The sequence below is a fragment of the Pleurodeles waltl genome, chromosome 12 (genome assembly GCF_031143425.1).
Source record: "Pleurodeles waltl isolate 20211129_DDA chromosome 12, aPleWal1.hap1.20221129, whole genome shotgun sequence".
Lineage (NCBI taxonomy): Eukaryota > Metazoa > Chordata > Amphibia > Caudata > Salamandridae > Pleurodeles > Pleurodeles waltl.
In genome coordinates, this window is record NC_090451.1 from 76888721 (window position 1) to 76912907 (window position 24187).

Sequence of the window (24187 nt, forward strand, 5' to 3'; positions counted from 1 at the left end):
ACATAATAATGTTCATAACCTGCCTGTTTAAATAAAAACAGTGCTGAGCACTGAAATACAAGCGCTCTCAGAATGCACTAATCATTAGAAGAGAAGACCTATGGCCTGCATAGGGTACTTAAAATTGTGGCCAAAGCGTCACTTGACAAACATACTGGGTCCTAAATATTATGAAAAGTTCGCTATAGTATTTTATTAAAGGTAATACTATAAAATGTATAACTAACCGAGCCCTATTTATGTATAGGATATTTATGTCAGGCAATATTTTTTTTTTCAATAGCATGACATATTTCTGCGTCCACTGCGTCACAGAATTCAATGCTTACAATTTTGAAAATCATGCCAAGTTTCGAAAGTCTAAATGCTCATATGCTTAATGTTTTGCTGTAAATGACATCTGGCGAATTAGAAGTCAGTATTTAGTCGAAGTAGTATTTAGAATTTTGAGCCACACGGTTTACTCCTTTCACTAATACATGAAACTCTTTCTGTTGGAAGGAAGACTGTATCATGGCCGTAATAACTGCGAGGCCAACATGGCAGGAATAGAGTTTTCTGAGTAAATGACAAATTGAGTAGGAGGTGAAATACTCTTTTTAAATAGGGACTTCTCATTTTGCGGTAACAATAAAAAAGTGAGTGAGCGATGGCAAGGTGAATGTGACATTTAAATTTTACGTGCAGTTTTAAACATTTGACAAACTTTGCACTTTGTGGTTTACAAAGTTTTTCAGCATTGACTGCGGCTAAAGATTGCACCACAACATGTTTTGCAGATAAAGGTTATTGCACATACTTTTATTTTTAAAGGTGGTTTCCCAAAAATCCTTCTGTGGGATTTTTCCTCATAATTATTTTTGTAAAATCACAGCCTTTGTTAAAATAAAAGGGCCTCATTTACTAGAAATGATACATCGCTGCTGCAACGCAGAGATGCACTAAAATGTTTAATGCCGTGTAACAACAGATCCCAACGCCATGTGTGCGTCAAACTTACAAAACGCACATTAGCGTTACTATCTGGGCTGTGTCAAAAAAAATGACGCTAACCTTTGCACCGGGATGCTAAACAAAATGACACTTGTGCTGCAAAAGTGACGCCTGATTTGCGGCACATAATCAGGCGCAAGCTGTCCTAGCATCACTTTTGCACCTAAAAGCATAAAAAAAGACAGAAAACACTGCAATTAAAAAAATGAGCCAAACAGGAAACTGCAGAAGCAGATACGGAGACCCCTGGAGACCAGACACCCCAGGACAGCCCAAAAAAGTCTAGTAACAGCCAGGATGTCCAGACAGACTCCCAGGAGAAGGGGAAGAGGAAGAGGAAGTGCAGGTTTAGTGAGGAGAACAACATACTGACCGCTGAGGTGACAGAGCACCAACAACAGCTCTTTGTCACCTCAAAATTGCCGCTAGGGAGTAAAAAGGCCAAATGGCAGTCCACTGTGGACAAAGTCAACAGTGTGGCGGAGGGGAAGAGCAGCCCCCCTCCACGGGTGAGTAGAGCGCTTAACAGATTCCCTGGTTGATTGATTGAAGAGGACAATCATCAACTGTAATAAGCACTGGCAGGATTGCAAGCTCAGAACAAAGAAGAAGCTGTCCAGCAACAGTAAGGCAGCATTGCAGATCGGAAATGGAAGTCCAGCACTACAGGAGCCCCTGGATGAGTTAGAGGAGATGGTGGCAGCCGTCATCCCTGAGGAGTTGGTGGCAGGAGTTGCAGGACATGACAGTGCAGCATATGGCGAACAATAACAATCACAGGGTAAGTTGAAGTGGGGGGGCAATGTAGTAACTATGCAACATCAAAAGGGGGAGGCAGCCATGTCCCAGTGTTAAAACGCACTGACTGCAGGTCAAAGGGTAGTATGCTGGCACACTTATGGTTAAACAGCTAAGATATGTAATGTTCACTGACAGCCCACAATTTGCACAGGCCAGAACCATCACCTCACTCTCTTCATCATTGTGTGAGGTGCAGCATAAGTCCACGTTTGCTCAACCTTGTGCCTCATGCATAAGGGAATGATGCAGTGCAGCACAGCCAGACAGATTGCTGAGCTGCGCTGTGTCATTTAGAAAGTGCAGGGATGTGTTGCATGTAAGGAAATGCAATGCACCCCTGTATATACCACACTGATGACGCACACACTGCTGCCAAGCTCCAATTGCAGGCAACCTTGCACCATGTAACTACTCGGTCTCGCTTGGGCCAATGCACACTAGTATAGAATGGAAATTCTAAGAATGAAATTGCTGTGTCACAGGACAAACAACTCATCCGAGGAGGGGCAGGTGTGGGCAATGGTAGGTTTACACGCATAGGGATATAGCAGGCGACATATCTTTTTTACCCTCCATTAAACTCAAATTGCATTCAGACAACATGGCAAGCAGGGTGATTGCACACGTGTCACCTGCCATGGAAGAAACAAGTTCTGATCACAAAGAATCAATTGGTCGGGATAATATAAGAAATGCACACCACTGGACCATGGGCCAGATGTAGCAAACGTTTGCGACTCGCAAACGGGCCGATTCGCAATTTGCGACAGTGCAAAATCGGAAATGGGATGCAAAAAGCCCATTTCCGACTCGCAAAAAGCGATGGGACCCGTTTGCGAGTCGCATCCGTTGCGACCCCATTTTGCGACCCGCAAATTGCAAGTCGCAATTTGCGAGTCACAAACCTTATGCAATTGCAACTCGCAAATTGCGACTAGTCGCAAAAAGCCCAGTTTGCAAGTCGCATTTACCACTAACTCAGAGCAGGTGGTAACCATTACCAAAGTATAAAAGGAGACCCAGAAGGCATCTGGGTCACTCAAGATGGCGGACATATACCTGATAGCAGTGAGGAGGAGAGTCTACGCAGCCCAGCAGAGGAGGAGGAGGGGCCACAGACAGGAGAAGATATATAGAACAAGGCAGACCCTTTTCCAGCAAACTGAAGAGGAGATCTATGATAAATACCGCCTTAGCAGCGCTGCCATTCTAGAATTAATAGATTTACTAAAACCACAGCTAGAACACAAGACTCTGCGTGGCTGCGCCATCCCTACGCATGTGCAAGTACTATGCGCACTGCACCTCTTGGCCTCAGGGAGCTTTCAGGGGGTCATTGCCGTGGCAGGTGGGGTATCCCAAAGTGCAGTGTCAAGGTTCCTCAGGGCATTCCTAGATGCCTTAGTAGCGCACAGGTCTCAGTTCATATACTTACCAAGGAATGAGGCAGAAATTAACAGCACGAAGCTGGACTTTTACCGCATTGCCCACTTCCCCCATGTCATTGGATGTGTAGATGGGACACACATTCAAATATGCCCCCCGCTAATCTGGAACATATTTTCTGCAACAGAAAGTGTACCCACTCACTCAACATACAGGTTGTTTGTGATGCCCATTACGTCATCACGGACATCGTAGCTAAGTTTCCAGGCAGTACCCATGACTCATACATTTTTAGACATAGTGGGATACATCAACGCCTGGAACGTGGGGAGTTTGGAGACGGATACCTCCTAGGTAGAGCTGCATACACCTTGCATACATACACACAGGTCACTGTGCACGACTATCTGGACTTCCTAACAGTGTACTTTTGTGCCCAACAGGTGACAGTGCATATGCTCTAAGGCCATGGATCATGACTCCATTTTTAACACCCAGCAATGATTCAGAGAGGCAATACAACAGTGCGCATAAGAGGACCAGGAACCTCATAGAGCGCACCTTCGGACTCCTGAAGGCAAGATTCCGATGCCTCCACCGCAGCGGAGGCGCCCTCCAATACACCCCCATTACCGCTTTCAAATTTGTGGTCGCATGCGCCATCCTCCACAACATAGCCACCCGACGTGGGCTACCTCTCACCCCTGCAGACCCAGGTCCTGATGATGAAGAGCAAGAACAACCACATCGCCATCATGGGGATAGGAGTCTAGCTAATCAAGGCAGACTGAGACGGGACCACATTGCAACGCAATATTCTGGACGGTACGTGTCAACTCCCACCATACTCACCTATTAACCATTTGTTAAGTGGAACAAAAATAACTGTTTTATTAATGTCATGAAGAAACTATATACAAGTTGAAATTGTCCATGGGCAGGAAAATGCCAACCAGTCATGTGGCACATTAACGCCATGTGCCACATGAATCTGTCCTGGCTGTTATCTATGATCTCCTGCCCCACCTGCCAGCCTGGCTGGTCCCTGCTGCGTCCATGGTGCTGTGCCTACCACTCCTCAGCACCCTACTGTGAGTGGCAGAGACACTGCTCACTGTTGAGCCCTCCTCCCAGGTGTATTTGTTAACTTCCTGGCTGTGATGTTATCATCATGTGCCAGGAAGTGTTTCCAGGGTGTTCTGGTATGCTTTCTGGAGTGTTCTGCTGCATCTGCAAGCAATTTTGAAGGTATTCGCAATTTGCGACACCCACTCGCTAATTGCGAGTTCGTTTTTGCACACTCGCAAACAGCGACCTCGCAAACTGCGGACTCGCACACAGCGTTGCGAGTCCGGCTGCGAGTCGCAAAATCGGATTGCTTTTTTTTCTGCCATTCCAATTTGCGACTCGCATTTTGCGAGTCGCATCAACTCGCAAAATGCGAGTCGCAATTTTTATTTTTGCTACATCTGGCCCCATGTGTGGACAAACCAATGATAATGTGTGGGCATAGTGGGACACTGCTACTGCTCTGCATTGTAAGTGCTGACTCTGTGTGGCAAAATTGCCTCTTTATGGAATGTGGAGACTGCATTCTGGGGAGGTGGCAAGGGACATAGGTACTGCATTGTAGCACCACAAATATACATGCACTACTGGGTCTGACTGTGCAGTGTTTGTGGTGCATCTGGGCAGGGATGGCAGAGGAAAGCCCATTGGGGGACTACAACCTACATGTCATGTGGACTGGGGGAGCATGTGGTACATACCAGGAGGGAGCATGTACAATTTGAAGGATGTCAAATAGGGACTTGACGAGGGCTACCAAGAAACTCATAGCCACCACAAATGATAAGACCATGGAATAACCCAGGCTGATGTGGGAGTCAGATGTAGGGATGTGACACTAATCACATCACTACTACCATGTGGGGTGAGGCCCTAAAAATTGCTGTCCATAACAAAACAACATGTAGTACCACTGGAAATGGACATGTATGATAGAGGTGTCGTAGGCATGTGAGAATAAATGTATGGCTTGGATAGGAGCACTGTGTGCCGCTTACTTGTAGACCAGGACACAAAAGTGGGTAATCAGAGGAAGTCTGTAAACATACAATTTCCTGGGCCTGAGTCATATGACGTGTGACACTCTGCAGATAGACAACTCACATCAGGATGTAATGAGGGGAATCTTGTGAGCCAAACTACCCAATCAGACAGGGCCCATCCCCTCAGAGCAGGCACACAGTACTTGTGAGAACAATCCATCTGTAACAGAAATGTTGAGAAACTGCAGCAGTAAGCATGCCCAACAAGTGTACTACACATCACTTTTCAACTCAGGGCCCCATGTATGAGGAAATGAAGCAGCCTAGTGCTGCAAGCCAGCTGGTTCTTCTGTGCTGCACTATTTTGAAAGTATAGGGATGCGTTGTATGTATGAAAATGCAACACATCCCTGTACTTTCCTCAGCAATGATGCACTAACATCCATCAGTCTACACAAGGTGACATGGTGTGGCCATGTACGTTAGGAGCCTGTACACTGTGCCACTGGAGAATCAGATACAATGACACTCCAGTTGTGCAGTGTGCTGACAGGGCATTGTAAATAAGATGTTGACAGTGCTGTTTGTGAATCCTTGATTGTGAACCTCATTACTCATGTTAGCATCTAATCTAGCAGACATCAACATTAACATATCTCCATTTCATTGCAGAGGATGAATATATACCTCCTGGCCAGCTGCTTGTCCTGGAATTCTCAGATGATGTGGATGACCAGCTGCAAACCATACATCCAGATGCCCTCCAGGAAATCCTAGGTGCCATACAGACACCATCTCAGGTCGTAGGGAGGCTAGACAGTGTTGCGGGGTCTCCAGATGATCCACCCAACATCCAGCAAACACCTCCTGCCAGCCCACTCAGAGCCCTGGACTCACTGGACCCAGGACTTACATTCCAACAAACTGCAGTAGGAATCCAGTGGGAGCTGGTAGATATGGTGCAGGTGGGGATGGAGAATGTGGAGGGTACCCTAGAGAGAGTCCAAAGGTGCCCCAGTCCAATTAAGGACAACTCGGCTTCCATACGAGGCACCTCCTCACCATTTCGTGGCTCCAACAGTACCTGGCTGACCCAAGGACTCTGTCTGGACATCCGATGGCTTGATACATCTGTTGGGGGTGTTGTTTAATGGAATGTACATCAGTACTGCATGTAAAGTTAAACATGTAAATAAAATCACTTACTACAACCTTTGTGTTGTATGTGTGTCTGAAGCTGGACCAATATGAACATGTTGCATTGTGTGAGGCAAAAGCAATGACTACTTACCAAATGGATATGTGTGGACTGGATTTAGAGACAAAGCCACAGAGACTAAGTGAACATAATTGATGAAAATGATATGTATTCTGAGTAACAAACAGTTTCTGAGGCTCCCAAGCATGTCATGCAACAGGTATCATACATTCATAGTGATAGCTGATGTAACACACACCACAAGTGGCTGGTCTAAGCAAGAATTGTAGCAACAAGTCCACATTGATGTGAAAACTAAATGATGCAAGTGTAAGACTGTGAGGTACAGGCATACATGTGTAAATAATTCCAGATTTAGGATGAGTGCAATAACAACAACATTCCACTAATACATGTACCATGACTTACCAACACAGAGCAACTGCATATGGATGCCTGCTTGGGATGTGTATCCATTCACATCCAGATTGTCACGTACATTTCTCAACAATGGTTATAAATAGCTGTTGTGAACCCATTGCCAACATGGCAGGTACTTGCCCATAGGGAATACACCTAGTCACACATGTTTCCAAACACTGCTTACAAAGCCAAAGGCATGTACCGAACATAACCTGTGCAAACATGCTACCTCGTAGACAGTAAATCATGATGGAGACTATAATGTAGGAAACAACACGATTTAATAAAACTATGAATATTTAACTAAAACAACCTACCTATCCTAATGTATCCTACACTACTGAATATTAAGTTATACCTACAACTAACTTACCTTAAAGACCTAAACGTTTAACATCACATGATAAACATCATACCCCCCCCAACCCTCTTAAAACACATCTGTGGATAAGGACAACAGTAACTATAGGTGTAAATGGACTAACTCAAAATCTTTGCCTAAACAAATATATGTATATTTATAAATAAACCCCTAAAAACGTACCCACCCCTAATAAAAAAACTACTATGTACTACAACTAACCTACACTACACTAATGTACCTAAAACTGTCTATCTAAAACCCCCAAAAATAAAAGAAATTATATATGAGGGGAAGGGTGGTAAGTGCCCATTTGGGCAATCCTGCTCCTCATCCTCTTGTCATGGCTTCCTTGATCTCCTGGAGCAGGATGAGTACCTGGTCACTTCCTGCCGCATGTCCCATTCAACATCTGCCCAAAGTCATGTGGTGGGGCTGTGCTGTGGATGGGGCATTTATTGTGGTGGTAGAGGTGGATGGTCCTGCCCATGCAGGCCCACCCCTGCCTGTGTCCCGAGCCTTGCCCGTTCAATGGTAGGTGGAGGCAGCTGGTTCTATAGTTGGAGCCCCTTGGGAAAGGCACTCCAGGACCCAGATGCTCTCTCATGCTCAGGCGTTTTCCCCATCCTCTTGAATGCCTTCCACCCCAGACGGATCAGGCGATAGAGTTTGGCCCTCCTCTCAAAATTCCGCCTCTGGGATGGGGGCATGGTTCCTGAGTAAACAGAGAGAATTCATGTCATACAAATGTTTATCTGGCAAATTAACATCAAGCATGTCATGTACATACCATCTGCAGACATCACATGATGCACCTCGAAAATCACAAAAACATCTTGAAGAGCAAAGTGGACATACACCTGCCCAATATCCATCATCTCCATATTGATTATGGTCAAAGTACCAAGGCTACGCTAATGTTATACATTAGCAATGCCCGCCTTGGGACATCTTTGAACTACCATGTCATTATTGACTATCATTATGAAAAATGCTGCTTTGTGACCATGATATAGCAACTCATCTTTTTATATTGCTAATCAATGTCCCATCTGCATACTCCATTCCCCTTGGAACCATTGGCATTCAGCAAAGTTATTTGAGCAAGGACTGTAAGTTAGTTGGCATGTCTCACAACATTTTGTGCCTGATGTGGCAGGGACACATATCTGGACACATTGCTATATGGAAGCTACATGTGCCAGGTACCATATGTGAGAATGGAGGGGGGATAGCTCACTCAGATCATACAGAGATACATATAACTAGGCCCATATCCACTCATGTCAGTACATGGAAGGCAGTGCTGTGACTCCTAGCATACTCCCTGAGTAACTGGATGTGTCCCACTATGCAGCCCATTGCCTGTACATATGTGTCCAAAATTCATGTCACCTTGCTGCACACCAGCACAGACATTTACTAGGTGGGTGCATGCATGCCCTACATCTCATCTGCACAGGGATCTTGGAACTGCAATGGCAAATGCTGTTCATTGTATGGACCTGTTTGCATTACATCCCGTAGACCATCAGAGCCAGGACTATCTAGAGCTAGATTGGGTATTAGCATGTCATATGACAATGCTGTATGGACATCCCTCTGGTCTTACACACATTTCAAGATCTTGGAAGATGAAAGGGGATAGCACTGCTGATACCTACAATCTAGAGTATGGGGCATCACACCACGATTGGTCAATGCAACTGCTGATCCACCTGTGGTATGTTGACCACTGTCCTGCTAATCTTAGGGCCCTATTCACATGGTCCCCAGTCCTGGAAGTACATGCTCTACTGTATGTTCCTGTGGCACACAAGGCAGGAACATGTTCTGTGAACCACATATTGCCACCCTGCATAGATGTGTAGGACCCTGTATGTCTGCCACATGTCCTTACTGTCATCACTGTGTTTGGACTCATACACCATGTGTGGGCTAGCCAGATATATCAGACGTGGATTGCACAGTGAGTAACAACTGCCTATCTGTGCATATGAGAAACCTTTCTCAGGTATGCAGTGCCCTGGCATGTTCACTTATGATTCCACTAACACATACGTTCACAGACCCTGTCACTGTGGTCCTTGCTATTTGGACATTCCATCAAATTTGTGGGCCCTCAGTGATGTCAATCGGAACCTCCTGGACATTAGTCAGATGCTAATGCACATCCTGGACCCAACCTCTACCTCACTGTCAATAAACATGTATAGCATATGGAGTATTAATTTATTTACTTGTACTTTGGATATGGCATTGCACACAGCATACAACATCACACACAATCCTTGCACTACCCATTACACATACAGGATGACACTCACTGGTAGCATCTGGGTTGCTGAAGGTTTCCACCTCTCCTGTGGTGTACGGCTCGGGTCCACCTGCAAGACATAACACTTTGAATGTTGAACAGTGGACACTGTGGACAAATATTGCACATAACGCATGACTTGCAAATGGTCATAAAAGCCTTATGGTTGTATCAACTCAAATAGGTCATTAGACATGTCTCAGGGGGTCATTCCGACCTTGGCGGGCGGATGCCGCGGTCGGAATAGGGAAGGAAGCACAGCCAGCCTGTTGGCGCTGCTTCTGTCATTCTTGCCCTGGCGGTCTCGGACCGCCAGGGTCAGAATGACCCCCTCAATGTCATACATTGGGAGGCCAGGCTGACATGCACACATATGTGATGGTATCATATATACATGTCTCAGGTACATTGTTTAAGGCTTTCAAATGACTTAATTACCCCAAGATTATTCAAAACTAGCTGAGTGTAACAGTACTCTACACATACATGACTCACAGGACACACTAAGCCATGACTACCAGTACTCCTGCCTCACTCTTGTCATCACATGTACATGACTATGCAACATACAACAGTAGTTAGACATCCTTGTCCCCTCATTTAACAGATATCGTTAGATGTCATTGCTGCATAGTCATAGAAAACAGACATGCATGTTTTCTCCATCCCCAAACCACTACATTTTAATTTAAAGTGCAGACATGTGTGTGACATATACAGGTGTATGACATTATACATGTTATCACTATGTACAGAGTCACATGCACCATGCCTCATCTACATGAGACATGATCCACTTAAGTGTCTCCAAATTGGTTCGCTAGTGCTAAGGGACATCCTTCATGGTGGCACTTTTTGACATATGCCCTGCAGCAGGCCATGTATTGAAAATGTGCACACTTCCTCAGGCTGCCCACAGCACATCGGGTGACATGTGAACCATAGTGCTAACAGGAAAGTGTCCGACAGGTATGCTAGGGACACTGCTTAGTGTGGGCGCATGCCAGTCCAGTATTCAGAAACCTTTGTGTCATGCTTTGTCTCTGAAATGGCTTTTTTTGGGGTGTGATGGCATTTGAGCCTTGACATATGTCAACCACTGACACAATGTGCCGCAGTTACCAGTCCAAGTGTCACCCTGTACCACCAGATCAACATGTCTGGTGGGTTTATGTGGCACAGTGTGGCTGGCCATTAGCACAAGGCTGGTGATGCATCAGAGTCATATGTCACCCCAGTGGGAGCGTCACAGTGGCACAAGGGTACTAAAATACCTTATTTATTCACAATTTCCGGCTACCTATGTGTGCTGCTTTCTACAGCACATATAGACAAAAGACTACACCATTGATGATTGTGTATGCGCAGGAAGGTGCCCCTTCCTGCACATGCAAACTCGTCCCTGGCAACCATGTACCCTTGCACAATGACACAATTGTACCTGCATTGGTGAGCATCAGCAATTTGTGGGTTATCTTAGGGAACAAGTACAGGAATGTGCCATATGTCATATGCACAGCACGTTGCTGTATTTGTCAGGGATGTTGGTTGGCAAAGCAGCAAGACTCGCAGCTCTGCCCTGTGTCCTAACTTAGTGAAGGAGGCCCTTCGGCCAGCAGACATATAATAACAAACATGATACAAGAATCACTCACAAAGATTGTGTACTTACCAACAGTTCCACCGACCTCTATCCCACGGTAGTCCAGGATGTCACATTCCCGGAAGATGATGTCTGCCCATCGACCTCTATCCCACGGTAGTCCAGGATGTCACATTCCCGGAAGATGATGTCTGCCCATCGATGCTCCACCTCGAAGATCCACTGCATGTGGAACTGGACATTCCCCTACCTCAGCTTGCGTGCCTGTGTCCTGTACCCCACGATTACTCACCCACCCATGGCCACCATATTTGCCATTAGTGGGTGGCCAGCTAGATGAAGCCCCCAACTCCTCCAAATTAATTCCACGGGCCCTTCCCTTTCCCTGTCATACCCCAACCTAAACCCACGATTAACCTAATAAAAAATAAAACCTCAAACTACCCCTAACTACCCCAACAGACTAATCTACCCCAAGGATGAACATCCGACAATACACAGTTAATTACAACACAATATACAAATAGACACAACAAAACAGATATCTGGGACACAACAGAGACAGCAGACAGCTCAAAAGACTCCTGAAACAGAACTCCTCAGCCCAACTCCAGCACCACACAACATATCCCAAGCACAGACACAAAGACTGTGAGTGTAAGAGAAAGTTAAAGTATTTTTACAGTTACTGGTTAGCAACATATCTGAGCCACTGCATTACTTCCTAGGCTGATGTGGTACATTTTGATTCAATGCGTCATTTTTTTATGACGATTCAGACCAATGTGTGGATTTTTGAGGACGCATGACGAAGCACCTATAAGAAAGTTCTGACGCGTCCCATGGGCTGCGTCAATTTTTGGCATACGTGATGGCTGAAAGACAGGACAAGGTGTCAATTTTTTTGTCTCATAGATTGAAATATGTGTATAGTCTCATGTGGAATTATTTATTATAGTCATATGGATTGCTGTGTTGCCTGTGAATAGCGTATCAATCTCCTCTCTTCCCATGTGTCCAATGTATGTTTTGCAAGTGTACATGGGTGAACAGTACATGCATTACAAGGATCAGACTACACATAGGGCACATTTTCTATGTTTTGTGGACACTACATCTTCGAAGGGCTGCTCCATGTGCCAACTATGTTTTGGCAGCTGAGTCCATTGTTTAGTTTACCATCAGGGATGCCATGGACCTGCCCTGGAATGTGGCCACACACCCACATCTAGGACAGCACAGACATCTGCCAGTATGTGCTGTGTCCCAAAGTGCAGAGAGCAGGCTGTCAGGCAACTGGTGGGGAGGGTTACAGTCTCCAATGCAGGCAAGTGTTGTGATAGCTAGTGCACACATGTGAATGGTGCAATTTACTCATGTCACATCAGGGAACACACTGCCAGTACCACACACGTTTCCTCTGCACCTGGCACCGCATTTTACATACAGCTTACAGTCTTAACCTCCCTGCCTATTATCTATGAGGGACATATAGGTACTTTGATTCCCCCTTGCCTGATCATCAACTAGGGACTCATAGGTAGTTTGATCCCCCCTTGCCCTATTATCCACTGGGGACTTATATGGAGTTTGATTCCCGCTTGCCCTGTTATCTACTAGGAACTTATAAGAATCTGTCCTTCACAATTGTACTTGTACCACTTCAGCATATACCTTTTGTTCTGAGTAGTGGCCCTAGGCCTGGTTAGCAGATCCATAATACAGCCAGGATCAATTACCACCATATTCAGTCAGTCAACTTTGGTTGACTATGCATACAGGATGACTTTTTTACACCGTGACTAGGCAGGTAATTTGGCTACACAGTGGTTGTGATTATATATGCTATTTTACATCAGTATACTTTTTCTTGTTATCACACTCTTCTGACATTATTTGAGTCATTCACACATGTACCACACACATGACTAGTATTTGTTACCTCAGCAATGTTGTTGCTATTGTTGGCACATTTTGTGCTTGCTCCCCATGTTCCCCATCCTCATTGTCCAGTTCCTCATGCTCCTCATTTTCATTGGGCCATGGGAGATTATGCCTGCACATGTATTCTGCAATATGTAGAACACTATTATTGGTTTTGTTGCTATTGGTGGCTATTAGGGTATCCTGACTCCTGAAGTAATACTTGTGTACTCTTGAAGTCCCTTTCACAATGTATCATACCCTGTTTAGGACATAATTGTGTTTCAGCTGGAACTTCCATGTGGGTGTTTTTGTGAGTAGTCACCCACAGCTACAGATTATGGGCCTGATTACTACCTTGGCGGAGGGGATTATTCTGTCCCAAATGTGATGGATATCCCGCCAGCCATATTACAAGTTCCATTATATCCTATAGAACTTGTAACACAGCGGATGGGATATCCGTCACATTTGGGATGGAGTAATTCCCTCCGCCAAGGTCGTAATCAGGCCCTTAATCCTCTGTCTGCTGCACAGTGAGTAGCAGTGGTTTGGGGGAATGGTCATTACAGCTAATGGCCCCGCATACATGTACAAGCCATTCGGTGTTGTGATGTACTCAGACAGATTGTCAACAGTATGAGACGTGCTATGACACTGATTGGCATATGTGCAAAGTGTTGACTTTTTTTTTGGGACACTGTGCTATACATACATGTGTACTGTCTTCTATGATACACTTACTATTTGTCTTGCATGTGAGTGCAAAAGAGGTGGATGTTGTGAGTTGTCACCAGTGTTATGGGTCTTACATCCATTGAGATGACACATATCTGACACTGATCCACTGTTGTATGACTACTATTTACAGACCTTGGCATACAGCTTAGCCCTAATGCATCACATAGTACTTCATATATAATTGTTTTCCTTTTCTACCAACAGTTCATTGTACGATATGAGTGTTTTCTGTTCATCATGTTTGTTTGACAGGCAATGCAAATATTACACACCACACTTTTCAGAGATCAGTGCATTGTGTCGGGTACTTTGAGGATAATGACAGTGTTCACACTTGATTGACAACTGTTGTGGTCTACTTATGATTTCCTGGATGTGGGTTTGTTTTTTTAAGTGGGACTGTGACAAACACTCCAAGACATATGTTCGATTGAATCATTTATTAACATGTGTGGCAGTCATGCTTTCAGTCACATGTGCTTAACTAAAGAAGTTATGCACAATGTGTGCATGTCTCCGTGCACCTGCAGCAGTTTTCTGGATGTCACGATGATGTGGTGGCTCATCCTCCTCTTCCCTGGGTGCCTCGAGGTCTTCATCCCAGGGGACATTTGTCCTGACACAAGTAATGTGCAGTATTGCGCAGACCAAAATTACCTTGCAGACCTGAGGAGGGCTAGCAGGGGAAATACAAGAGCCTTCCCCCCAAAACATCCAGGCAGCAAAACCAGCCCTTGAGAAGGCCAATTGCCCACTCAACAATGTTTCTCATACGACTGTGCACCTAGTTGTAGGCCTTTTCTGCATCCGTTTGTGGGTTTCCAAATGGTGTCTTGACCTACAGTTGGATGCCATATCCTTGATCAGCTGAAATGTAAAAGAAAAGAAACACTGCCACTGTTTTGGATCACTGTTTTTGCGTACGTATTACCCATGTGTGTTATGTGTATTGTTATTATCATGCACTTCTCCCAACTATGACCACATGCTGTGTCAATCATGCCAGTGTACTGCTGTTTCCAGAGGCCAGTTCACTCACTGTATGTTATGTGAAATGCAGTGCATGGGCAGATACATCATATAATTCAACTTTCTGACTGTTATATTTCTGCAGCAGATTTTGATGGTGGCTGACTCCCAACACTCGAGTACACTCTGTGTTGTGTATTCAGTATACATGTGTGGTGAGACTGAAAGTGGATGTGAATATTTTTTGTAGCTCCAGCCCAGGTTGTTGGAGAAATGCTAGACATGGCTGACACAGACTCATGTTTAGGTCCATGCTCATCCCCAGATGTTGGTGTTGTCATACATTACAATTGTCCATGCCTTTGATTGTTCTATATTTTCCATGCCAGTAGACATGATGCCATCCACACAGTATGCACTGACACATCCGACCGGAGTGACATAATGTGACGATTCCCCTTTCCGAATCCATGGTTGAATGTCACAGTAGGGAAACATTGTGTACATGTGTGATGGCATTGTGCCCAATTTGTGTACACAATTCATGTATCCTGTAAAGTTGTTGGTGCTCATCTGCAGTCCTGTTGCACAACTTCCTGCACTGTACTACATCTCTAAGAAGGGGAGCTGGCACACAATACTTGGGGCATCATGGTGATTCGGTGTTCGTACAACTAGACTTAAACACAAGTTGCCTAGCAAATGAGCGTTGACTCTTGCATCAGTGGTTGTAAGTGTTCTTCCTTGCTTTCAGAATGGAATGTGCGTATGCCGGAGCACTTTCCAGCCAAGGCTTGTGCCTCAGAAGTATGGTGAGTGATGTATGTGTGTAGCATTACACTTCACACATGTGAAATGGAAGTTATTTTACATACCATTATTCAATTGCAAAGTTGCATGTCACATGCCCATGGGCCGTTTTTTGTCACATAGCACCCAGTGCCTCATTTATGAGGCCCATAGCACAGTGTGGTGCAGCAAGTGGCTTGCTGTGCTGCCATGCACCCTTGGGAAGGGCAGATATGAGCCATATCAACAAGATATGGTGCCTTTCTCTCCTCTTCCCCTGCACTGGCGTACACATTTACAGCCTAGCACTAATGAAGGCAGCCTTGCACCATGGTTCAAGGGTGCCTGGATTGTGGGCATAATTGTTTTTGTGCAGGAAGGGACACCTTTGTGCACAAAAACCATAATAAGAGGTGTTTCCCACTTTCTGTGTGTGCCGCAGAATGCAGCACTCATAGGAAGAGGATAATACGGGGAGAATTAAAGTATTTCTCCCCATTGACTCACTCCTACACCACCCCTGAGATGGAGTGAGATTCGGCTGCATTCCCAGACTTTTGAATCTGGGGAATGCATCAGATACCTTCAGCTTTCATGGGTGTTGCCTGGGTGTACCCCAAGCAACACCCATTGAACGCCCCTTTCACACAGTTTTATGCGTGAAAGGTGTTCATATTTACAAGGCTATGAAAAGCCATGCAAGGTGGCTCTGCATGACCTTGTAAATATGGACTGACACACTGTGCCACCTGAGCATCCAAAATATGTTGCTCCAATGGTGCAGTGTGGGGCTATGGCCTGATAAATAAGATCCCTAGTCCCTGATGTGTGAGCTATGACACGTCTGATGGCCCATGTGTGTTGCATGTGACCACCCCCCAGTGAACATGGTACACCTCCCTTGCACACAGAGTTGTTGAGCAGATTTCCTGGCTGCCATGCATGGCCGTGTGCCTTTATATCATGCAACATGTGCAAAACTGGCTAGAGATATCTTCACCTGAATGTCAGAGTGATTTGCAACAGATATGTGTATTAAAGCATAGTGCATGTATGTGTAACAGGCCTCATCCTGCAGTCCCTATCTCTGTAGGCAGACAGTTGTCAGTGTATTGTGTCCCCCAAATCTATTTGTTATTGTGTCTGTTAGGTACTTGCTGTTTGCTTGCCAACAAGCAGGCCATTTCCATATTGTCCATCCTGGAATCTCTGGTTATTAATAGACTGCTGTAAGATGTAGCCGTCATGGACATTGCCCAGTCATTTGGCCACCACATTCAGGATCAATCCATGATGGTCAACAATGGCTCGTACATTCATTGAATGGGTATGTTTCTGGCTCCTGTATACGTGTTCAGTTGCATGAGGAGGAACTTGTGTGTAGTCCATGACACTCAGCACATGCGGAAATCCAGCTATGGCATAGAAGCCTTGTTTAATTTCCTGCTGCAGTTGCTGGGTATTAGGGAAGAGGATGTGGCGGGGTGTGAGGTGGATGATGGCATCCAGGATAGAGGGGAGGAATGTTGACAGAGATGGCTGTAATACTCTGCCCACTTGTGCTGCCCTGGTCTAGAAGGAGCCTGTCGCAAGCATGTGTAGCACAGCAAGGAGCTTAGCCAGTGGTGGTATATTGGCCACCCTGTCGACCACTGCCTGTAGTCAGGGCGCAATATGAGGTGGAGCAGTTGTATGATAGACTCCCTGTGCAGCCAGTAGAAGGTGATGACCTTCTACTCCCTGAGGGCAATCAGGGATGTCCGCTGGCGGTAGATGCGCTCCTTTCTCCTGCACTGCCTCTGTGGTGCGTGTGGTGGTGATTGTGGTAGTGCTGGTGGAAGTGGTGGTGATGGTGGGAGTGCAGTGGTCTTTTGGTGCCCCAAGCTGTAGAAGGTGTAAATCCATGTTGTCCTTCAGGTTGCCAGAATGTTTTGGGTGAAAAAATTGACACTAGGCCTCTAGTGTCGCTTTGTAAATATGGAGTTCGTTTAGCGCTGCCGAAGCATAGAAAAGATGCAATGCGGCAGCGCGAAATCCTTTTCGATAAGCATTCACAACTTTGCATATCATTAGTGAAGGCTTACATATAGTGCGGGCAAGCTACTGTTGTAACATCAGTGCTCTGCAGAAATCTTGACTGCAGATGAAAATAAAATGGGCAAACGTTTAAAAATGAAAAAAACACAGAAAAGTGATGCTAAACTGATGCTGGGTATCAGCCATAAAAGCTTTGAATGGACCCATGTCCAGACATTCAAGAAAGGGGACTCAACTGTTGCAGGTTCCTATTACCCCTATAAGAGAGGTTTCTACTAAGAGCACTTTAACATGTTTTAAATGTGATATTTACACTCCATAAACAGCAGAGCTGAAGATGCTATGAGGTTGCTGCTTCATTTATCTTTTTTGTTTTAATATCTGTCTTTGCATTTTATTTGTGGCATACATTCTGGTGTTCCACCTTCCCAATCACTCAAGAATATTGCTGGGCTATTACATCATTTGTAAAATACTGAAGTATACAGAACATCATAGGACATAATCTCGAAGATAAGAATATTGTTTTTATATGTTGTAAAAAGCATTGGTTTATTATATTATTAAAATAAATATTGTAAAATGTGTCTAGTTTGTTTCTGTTCTGTGGTCACTACATGTGTCCAGCTACATATTTGTAACTCCAAACCTGGACATGTTTGATTTGTTATCAAACATGTCAGAATCATACCCCAATACTTTTGACAGTACTGGGTGTATGATTCCATGCACTCTGGGGACTCCTTAGAGGACCCCTCGCATTACTCGTACCAGTTTGAAGGGTTTTCCAGGCTGCCATCCTACAGACAGGTTAGCGCCCTCCTGCTGCTTGACCAGCTGAAGCCCAGGAAGGCAGAACAAAGGTTTTTCTTTGGGGGAGGAAGGCAACACCCTCTCTCTTTGGACATAGGTGTTACATGGCTTGGGAGGGGTAGCCTCCCGAAGCCACTGGAATGCTTTGAAGGGCACATTTGGTACCCTCCTTGCATAAACTGGTTTTCACCAGTCCAGAAACCCTATTCCCTGCCCTGCTCTGGCGTGAAATTGGACAATGGAAAGGGGAGTAACCAAGGCTTGTTGGCATCTCCTCCACGAGATCTTCAGGTCCTGTGTAACCCCTGCCTCCAGCACTCCTCCCTGAAACTCACAACTCTCTGCGTGCTTCTCTAGTGATGTGGTACTCTCTTTTAGGTGTGCTGCGTGGGCCTCACCACTACTCCTGTGCTTGCTACCTGTGGGTCGCCTGTAGGGGCTGCCTCCTCTTCCTGTGACTCTCCTCAATGCTGAGGGTCACCCGGGACTCCCCTTCGTGGGTTGAATCCTCCTGGACCTTGCTGGTCCCCGGCAGCTCGGCATTTCTTCTTCCGTGACATTTGCCTTTGCCAAGGCTTGTTGGTGGTTTTTCCACATCACTGACTGACTGCAATCCTTCTTCCAGCGTGGGACGTTGACTGCATCACTTCAGGAACTCTTCAGCTGCTCCAGTGCTGCACTGCTGACTGTCTTCATTCATAGTCGACCTGGTCCTGCATCCACAGACGGGTGGATAGTGGCTCCTGCCACCACGAGACACTCCAATGTGAACTGGACTTGGTCCTCTTCCTTTGCAGGTCTTCCTCTACCAGGATCCATCTTTGGTTCATTGCAGTCTTGTCTGGGTCCTGCAAAATCCTCTTCTGAAGTCCTTTTGGTGGATTTGGGAAAACCAGGTACTTACTCCTTTTAATCCTGGTCACTGGGGGGCACTCTGGTACTTAACTTTTGGGGTTCCTAGTTCCTCCAGCTCCCCTTTACTGATTCCACTTCCTTTCTTAGTATATGGTTTGGTCCCCTCCTAGGGCCTTCAGTACTTATTGTTTTCATGTATTCCTATTGCCTTTTATGCTAATCACTGACTCCCAATGTGAGTATATAATAGTGTGTTTACTTACCACCAGTTGGCATATTACCTGTATAGTAGTTTGGTATTTGTGTTACCATAATAAGGTACCTTATTTTTGTAACACTGTGTGGTTCCTTCATGTGTGTAAGTGCTGTGTGACTACAGTGGTATTGCATAAGCTTTCCGTGTCTCCTAGATAAGTTTTGGATGCTTATCCACAGCTACCTCTAGAGAGCCAGGCTTCCTAGACACTACCTACACCTCACTAATAGGGATACCTGGACCTGGTATAAGGTGATAACACCATAGGTGCTCACCACACAGCAGGCCAGCTTCCTAAACCTAGTCCCCCTACATTAGACACTTTCCCCAACAAGGATTGGTTTGGATTTAGAATAATAATTTTGAACTCGTTAAAATTAAACACTTTCTACAAGGGTAGTAGCATGTAACAGGGTGTTGGAGTTATAATATTAAATCGAAGTTCACCAAAATGTAACTCTTTTTCCAAACTTGTGTGGGTTTGGCATTAGAACAGTAAATCTGAGCTCCCTAAAACAAAAGCTTTCCCCAGTAGGTGGGATCTGGGAATTAAAATAGTACATAGGAACTCCCCCAAATTAAACTTTCCACAATGCTAGTAGGATTGGAGTTAGAGTATTATTTAAACTGCCTAAAATTTTGATTAACTAAAATAATCATAATTGTTCATGAAACAAAATTATTACAACTGGATAATTGATTTTTAAATTTCTAACTAACATGTATGTAAACATATATGAATAGTTGTAAATTGCAATAAACATATACACAATTTTAAAGCTTATTTATCAATTAAAACTTAAACAACACTTAGGCCCTCATCCTGACCTTGGCGGGCGGCGGCCTTCAGGCCGCCCGCCAGCCCAGCGGGAAAGAGGCTTCCACGATGAAGCCGGCTCGCAATCGAGCCGGCGGAGTGGAAGCTGTGCGACGGGTGCAGTTGCACCCGTCGCGTATTTCACTGTCTGCGCAGCAGACAGTGAAATACATTTAGGGGCCCTCTTACGGGGGCCCCTGCAGTGCCCATGCCAGTGGCATGGGCACTGCAGGGGCCCCCAGGGGCCCCGCGACCCCCCCTACCGCCATCCGGTTCCAGGCGGGCGGACCGCCGGGAACTGGATGGCGGTAGGGGGGGTCGGAATCCCCTCGGCGGCGCAGCAAGCTGCGCCGCCTTGGAGGATTCCAACGGGCAGCGGAAAACCGGCGGGAGACCGCCGGTTTTCCTGCACTGACCGCGGCCAAAGCGCCGCGGTCAGAATGCCCTGCGGGGCACCGCCGGTCTGTCGGCGGTGCTCCCGCCGACCCTGGCCCCGGCGGTCTAAGACCGCCGGGGTTAGAATCACCCCCTTAATACGTTAGATTAATTTTGTTTAAGTTTGTCATTTTTATTAAAAATAGTTACATATTTATATGCTAACAGATGCAATTTTCCTTTTCAATTTTATTAAGATAAAAACGAGGAAAAAATCAATTATGTACAGTCAGCAAAATATTATAACAATAAAATAATACAAATATACTTTATAATATATTAATCCAGTGTTAATATTTACATTTCAGTAAACATTTTTAATTTATCAGTTATTTCTATGATATTTTCATAAATTCCAATATAAAGTTTGTATTTTTTCAATTTCACCATCATTTTCTTTACTACTAACAGTATTTGTAACTATTTTTCTTCTTGGTATTCAGTGTCAGTCACAGGAGATAGCAAATTTGATGAATATTGTAAAGTCTTCAAGTTAAGGGCATTTTGTTATTCATTTTTAGGGTCGAGCCTGCGCTAGCTAGCGAGACGCTGTAGTAGTTAGAAAAGGGCTTGGAGCCTCGTCCATGTCACGTCAGTGTCTTTCATTGGTTTGTGGGCTTGCCTTTTAAAATTTGCTTGCTTTCATTAGTGGAAGGCATGCATAAGTCATGCCTTTTCTGGTGGTTAGCCCTCCTCGAGCGCAGCGACCAAGTACTGAAAACATATGAGGCTCGCTGTTTTCGGTCCGGTTTGTGGACTACTTTTTCTCTTTTTTCGCAACTCGATCTCGCTGGGACAGAAGTCGAGCGCTTTGCATGACATCAACCCTGTTACATAGTTAATTGCACTTTTGCCGATAGGTTTCACTACGAGTGACCTTTAGCAGCACGATCACGCTCTTTTTTTCCACTTAATGAGGCAAGAAAAGTCCGGTTGGGAGTTTACAACTGCTAATAGCTTTAACTTGGAGAAATGCGAGACCCGTTGCATTGCAAATGCTTGTTAAGTAGTAGTACTAGGTTGTGGATGTCTATAGCAAAGGTTAGTGGGTTGAGTTATAGTGGTTTTGTTAGTTGGTTAAATAAATTGATATAGTAAGCTCTGTAAGTATCTTTGTAATGGGTAGTGAGTTTTTTTGTTATTGCTTTGTAGTTAGATTATTTTAGTTGTCCCACTGCATGTATTCTGTATTCCTGACTTTGGCATTGTTTGGTCTGTGGAGGGAAATGTATGTTTTTACAGGTAACATCGGCTACTGAAAAGAAGATTTTTGGATGCACTTTTTTTCTTTTTAGATTTGGAGTCTTTTATATTCAAAGTTAAAAACAACTTTAGTTGTTTTTTTGGGTTTTCATTTACTGTTTCTTTCTACAATGTTCAGATTTTGAAGGAATTGAAATGGATTTTTACATTATTTTATTAAAAGTGAAATGCTGGGTGGACTATAGTTATATTTTAAAATTAAAATTGGTATGTTGGTAATTTCTTTATGTTGCTAAAGTTTAGAGTGGTTTTAGCTGTTGGTTTGACTTCTGTATGTTGTATTTGTATTTGTAAAGCTTGTTCCGGCTGTAACATCGAAGCGTTACATTGATGCTGGTATAACTTTTTATCTTTCATTATGGTTTAATTTAAATAATTATTAACAATCATGTTATAGTCTTTTATGTCTGAATAAATCTAATTGTGGTTTGAATAGGATTATAATATGTTTACAAGTTATACAAACTATGATTTATTTTATTCTGATTTTTAATTTGATATTGCCTTTTTATAGTTTGACTATTTTTATAATGGTATAAAATAAATTGTAATTGAAATTATTTTTAATATGTTATTTGCTTATGTAGGAGTTTTGTATTGATTAGCTGTTACTTGTTAGTATGTTTTTTTTTTGTTTCTGTGGTGCGGTAAGTTATTGGTTGTGTTTAAGCAATTGATTCCAGGTAGTGTAGTCCTTGGTTGTGTGGCAAGAGTATGCCTTTCTTAGCTAATGTATTATGAATTTGCCAAGTTGTTTGAATAGTTAAGTGAGTAATTGTTGCAATAGACCTTTTTTAATCATACATTCTGATAACTTATGCTCTTTTTATCAGTTTTGATGTAGAGTAAGGTTTTTCAAACAGTGCCTTCAGAGGAAACCACTTATGCCATTCTCCTTACTATGACCCGCATTACGAAGCTGGTGGGCTGACCGTGAGCCCACCAGCCCTGTGGAGAGGAGACCGCTGCGGAGCTGGCGGGCCCTCTCTGAACCCATTACAAGGTTTCCACTGGGCTGACCAGTGGAAACCTCCTCATGGAGCCAAGGCCGATGACCTCGCACAGAGGGTGCTCCCAGCACCCTCGGAATACACAGTCTGCCAAAGTAGACTGTGTGCATTTCGAGGGTGCTGGGCTGGGGGGCTCCTGCACTGTCCATGACATGCAGGGGCCCTGTAGCCCCCAGCACCATGAAAAGGCTGGCAGAAAGTGGAGTCGTGATCAGCATGGCATCGCTGAACTCAGTACCGCCGTGGCTGAGCACGACTCCGATCGCTGTCACCCCATCAGCAACCACATTCCTGGCAGTGATGGCCGTCCGACCACCAAGGTCATAAGTAGGCAGTTGGACCACCTGACATGCAGCGGTCCGATTGCCACTGTGAGTCTGGCAGTCTGAAGTTTTCGATACTGGTAGTTTTCCAGTGTTTTAAATGACAGTATATTTTTATTACTGCCATGGAGGTTTTATGAAAGTCGATATTAGGATGATTCATGTTTTTATACCAATATTTTTGTACCACATAATTTTTGCGATCAATATTATGTCATGCAACCTCCATTCATTTTGTTTTCAGTAATTTTTTTCCTATGATTTTGTTGGTTCCTTACTTGCAAAGGGACATAATTAAACTTATTGAAATGAACTGAGCTGGCATTGTAGGACATTTGGAGTACATTACCTGAAAGCCCTTGTTAAGACTACCTCCCCTATCACTCCAAAGCATGTATTATATTTCCCATTCACTGGTTTAACAAAGTCTAGAGACAGTTCTCTTTGACTAGGTTCATAAAGAAAGTGGTCATTGTGCTGCCTATCACCTTTATAAAAGATTTGGTGGATTACCAAATTGTTTGATGGTTCTAACCTATGCTGAAATTTACGAGTCCATGTCTTCAGGGGCACCAAACTCTAATCCTGATCCTGGGCTTTGCTTTTATAAATCATTATTTTGATATGTGTTCTTCCAGTTGGTTTCTTGAAATGATCAAAGACATAAACTCCCCAATGTTTTTAGGTTGTTAAAAAAAAAGCTGAGACTTGGAAAACGTGTCCCTGATGATATGGATTTATCTGGTGATCTTACTAATGGCATATTCCATTTTGCTCAACCCTGGTTACGCTGTTTAGTCCTAGTTGGCGGAAGGATGGCAGT

The 24187-nt window shown here is 44.4% G+C and overlaps 1 protein-coding gene across 1 annotated transcript in view; it reads right to left on the reverse strand.

Moving 5' to 3' along the window:
• The window catches only part of ATP8B3 (ATPase phospholipid transporting 8B3), a 481840-nt gene that overhangs the window by 59587 nt on the left and 398066 nt on the right, over positions 1-24187 (reverse strand). The gene's annotated exons all lie outside the window — the stretch shown is intronic.